Source organism: Lissotriton vulgaris, chromosome 3_2 (assembly GCF_964263255.1).
Source record: "Lissotriton vulgaris chromosome 3_2, aLisVul1.2, whole genome shotgun sequence".
In the NCBI taxonomy this organism is placed as follows: Eukaryota; Metazoa; Chordata; class Amphibia; order Caudata; family Salamandridae; genus Lissotriton; species Lissotriton vulgaris.
In genome coordinates, this window is record NC_141690.1 from 205,300,324 (window position 1) to 205,304,814 (window position 4,491).

Sequence of the window (4,491 nt, forward strand, 5' to 3'; positions counted from 1 at the left end):
GCGTGCGGGCTTTTGCAGATTCTTAAAACATGAGCTGGTGGCCTGCATTTCTCTCTGGGAAAGGTGGAAATCCTTCAAGGGTGTCTTGCCTTTGAATTCCAGTCCGTTTCCTGCAGCACGGGGGAAGGCGCGTGCCGCACAACAAAATGGCGAAGCACCTAGTTCTGCACAATGGTGCACAGATTACTAATATAGAGTGTTATTTCAACTGTTAATTTCACGCCCTCCTTGATCCAAGGCATTGCCATACCATGAATCCACATTCCAATAACAAAGCCGTGTGCATCAGAAGGAGAAAAGGACCCCTTGTGTCATTACAGCGCTGCTCACTGAGGAGCACGGTGCCAAGGCACAAATAAGTCTGCTTATCCCTTTTTCCGATGTAGGCTTTTTCTCACGAGTTGATTTCTCACCCTTACTTGCCACAGTCACTCATTTATGCTTGCTGGATGACTTTCCATTTGATAACAAGTGCAAAATTCCCCCAAAGATGACCCCGTCTGCCCACTACCACACATAATTTACCCATCATATCAACGTCTTTAATGCATCCTCTGTCACTTGCCTCTCTCCTTCGCCCCTCTCTCCTTCGCCCCCTCTCTCCTTCGCCCCCTCTCTCCTTCGCCCTCTCTCTCCTTCGCCCTCTCTCTCTCTCGTTCTCTCTTTCGCTCGCGCTCTCTCTCGTTCTCTCTCTCCTGCGCTCTCTCTCTCTCCCTCCTTCGCTCTCCTTAAGAAATCAGGAAACAAACATATCTATTTTCTCTTTAGAGCCAGCCTGTGTTAAAAAGGAGAAACAAAACCATAACCATTTCTCCACTCTACTTGGATCAGATAAATCAGATAAGTACCTATGTCCTTCTAAATATGTATACCATCATCCTACCATATACCAGATAGACGAGGATTCTTTGGTTAAATATATCTTTCTTCTCTCATTGCATTCTGTACAGGACGAGAGGCCGAAGAAACTCTGGTGCGAAGAAACAGCTACACAAGCATGTACCTCTGGCGAGGGAACACAGAGGCGAAGGAACCCGGAAGAAGATATCAACGACCTGGGAGAGGAAGACCCGCGTGTCAGGGCTGGAACATGTCAGAGGTGTCCAATCAAGGATCCACAAATTCCTGACTGCAGGACAACAGGACCCGAACAAGTAAGTCAACAACACACAGGGAGTGCAGGAAATGCTAGGCAGAGCTGTGACTTCTGCAAAGCACATTCTTGTCCCGGACTTCCCATTTTATTCACACTTCACTCCACCCCGCTCCCTGTCTGCAAATGGAGAGGGTGCGACTGACAATGCCCCTACCCTGCTGTCCTTGAGTCTGAGTATGGAGCTCTGTGCCTGAGCCTTGTTCTATCTAATGCCACTAATGGTGTGTGTTTAGGGCCTTGTTTTTTGTGAACCAGGTTTTCTGTAATTGATTATGGCAAACTTCAGAATTACTTCTTTTAGATGCTGAAAAGGAGGATGTAGCGTGGATCCTTGTTCAACAAATTTGAAATGATTTAATAGTTGCAGTAAGGCAATTAACATTCAGTCGAGCTGGGATTGTGACAATTCATTATACATTGTGTTGTATGTTTGCATATGTGAGGTTGTATCCTAACTGAACGATGACTCCATCATTGCTTAACAGCTGTCTGCAAAAGAACAATAAGAGCAATGGGGGTGCCTTGTAATTTCTTAACAGTTTGTGCTGATCTTGTGCTACAAATGGCATGCAAATCTGGCGCAAAGCCTTGAGTTGGGATTTCATTTGTAAATCTGTAGGTCCAGGTGTGAGGTTCTCAAACTGGATGAATGAGTGATAGCAAACTGCACTTACAAAATATACTGTGCTCGCAGCTTTTATTTAGACTGGATCAACTCCCTAATAATTAGATCAGTTGGTCCTGGTCCTAACACTTGGTAGTAAGCTCCTTTTTTGATTTCTGGTCACTATGCTAGTTTCTTAGACAACTGTTTTCCAAATATGATAATTGCAAGTACAGTTCAGACTCACCCTGGCTGCCTCAATGATGGTTTTGTAAAGAAATCTGGCACTGATTACTTTCTGTTTGCAGAGGAAGCTTGCCCGCGTCTAGTGAACAGGTCTATGGCCCATGCTTGTTTTAATGCATCTACATTTGTACAGTCTTTATCAAGTACTCCAGCATTTCAAAAGGGTGAAAGAGCCAGAGAAGACACACTGCTACTTGGGGCTAGAACTGTCATTGTGGACCAGGGGCTCATAGTTCATAAGGGAACTTTTTTTTTTCTTCAGCTTCTGGCCCCCTCTTCATCAATGCTTTGCTCTAAGCTGTGCCAAACTTTGACCAAGTGGCCTTAATGTTTCACTTAGGAACCATGTAACCCTAACCATATCTCATCTGGCAGACTGTATGAAATAATGGAATTGGAACTTTTGATAGGCAGCCCAGCCGTATTAAAAACCATAAATAATGGTGGGAACATGATACTGATGTATGTTATTTTGTTTTCCCAGAGTTTATGAAGTCTGTGTGCAGTGCCAACGGCTGGTCATCACTGGACAACAGAAGTATGAGAAGGAAGCTGGCTATAAAAATTTGCAATGCCAGAAGAGGATTAAGAAAATCTCTGCATCTAGAATCAAGCCATGAAGTTGCTGGTTTTCGTTGAGCTATTTGTTATTGTTGCATTAGTCTGGCCTTTCTTCCCCGGATCTTATTTTTTTTCTGGATGTTTTCTCTTGTTTGGTATCCTGGCCCCTGTGGGGCCAAATATGTGCTTTAGATAAATAAAATTACATTGAAACCTCCCTTTTGATGTTTTTCCTTTACCACTATTTTGGTTAGTGTTTTGCAAATGGTCACCATGTCAAACAGCGTCCGATAATGCTCTGTACCTCTAAAGAAGGCAAATCCCAGTGAGTCAGGAGTATGGGAGTAGTGGCACATGTTAAGCTGATCTGAATGCAAAGGTATAACATTGCTGCAGGCCACTTCTTTTATATAAAGGTGCTTGTGGTATTTCTGCAGCACAAACATAGCCAAAAATAGCAACTTGTATTTTATACAAGTGTCTACCTCTCACTTTAGAGTTTAAAAAGTAATCTTTCCAATGCAGGACAAATAATCTGAGTATTAGGACCAGATTTAGAGACGTTTTGTGTCTGGTTTGCTTGAGTTTATAATGCAGACCTGATTCAAAATTTTCGGGATTTGCAAACAAGAGCAAATTGGTATTTGGTACAATATTTATTTATTTATTTATTTAACGATTTGTAGAGCGCCTGGTGACCCGAAGGCATCCTCCCGCTATAATGTTTGATTTATCCAGAGGAGAGGGCAGGGAAGAGGGAGGGGACATGATAGACATGGAGTTTATTTAGGAAATAGGAGCGTTTTCAGTTTTTTTCAACACATCCGAAATGGGAAAAGTTTCACTTTTGTGTACACATAGTATTTTTTGGGTTATGGAAGGGTACCCTTCCATTACAAAACCTAAGTACCAGAGTAATTGACTTCCATCCTGAAGCGGTTATAGAGTCATCCAGGGATAATCATCAGTTATCCTTAAATTGTCTAGAGCCCATCCAGGAGTCATTCTCACTCATCCTGATGTTGTCAGTTAGTATTCGTGGAGTTGTAAAAGGTAATCACTCCCTGTCAGTGGAAGTCATCAGAACACCATCCTAGCGTAGTTTTTGTGATTACAGTAAGAGTCATCAGAACACCATCCTAGCGTAGTTTTTGTGATTACAGTAATAGTCATCAGAACACCATCCTAGCGTAGTTTTTGTGATTACAGTAAGAGTCATCCCATTTAAATAATCAGCCCTGTGGGCAGACTTCAGGATGGCCTGGGATGACGTCCCCAGGAATGGCTGGCTGAAGCCATCCAATGACTTCAGAATCACTCCAGGATGATCTTCCTTTTTGACTAGGGTGGCACCGGTGGCCAAAGAGCCGGTTAATGGACCGGTCACAAAACCTGTTACTCTCCTGCATGGCACGCGACGGGGGGGCCTGCTATCACCCTTGTTGTTCGCCCTGGCAGTGGAACCTCTGTCAGCCTGAAATCTCCCTCCCAGTTGTTATGAATTGATTCCAGGCCTATGAGGTAGTATCAAGCTTTCGGGTGAATAAGATCAAGTCCTCAGTGATCAACTTGAATATTCCCGCTCAGGAATTCTGAACTCTGAACTCTACAATGCCTAGAACTCCGAACTCTACAATGCCTAGCACCTTTTCAGTGGTCCCAGGTGACTACTTGGGCCTCAATATCACCCCTACAATCTCCTCCTGGTCCGCTCCATCTTGGCCAATTTACAGAGATGGAAATCCTTGTACATCTCCTGGTTGGGGCGTGTGAATATAGTGAAAATTAATATATCGCTGCGGGTCCTCTATCTCTTTCAGACTCTAACCAGACCAACTCCACAGGTTGACATCCTGCAGCTCCAATGTGACATCTGAATTTTTATCTGGTACGGAAAGCGCACCCGGATAGCAAACGCGCTGTT

General features: G+C 43.8%; 1 long non-coding RNA gene across 1 annotated transcript; it reads left to right on the plus strand.

Annotated features, from left to right (window-relative positions):
* The first annotated feature begins 826 nt into the window (after positions 1-826).
* On the plus strand, positions 827-2,784 carry LOC147725532 (uncharacterized). Its single transcript, XR_015309834.1, has 2 exons — positions 827-1,154; positions 2,491-2,784. It is a non-coding gene; the product is annotated as an uncharacterized LOC147725532 (long non-coding RNA).
* The last annotated feature ends 1,707 nt before the right edge of the window (positions 2,785-4,491 follow it).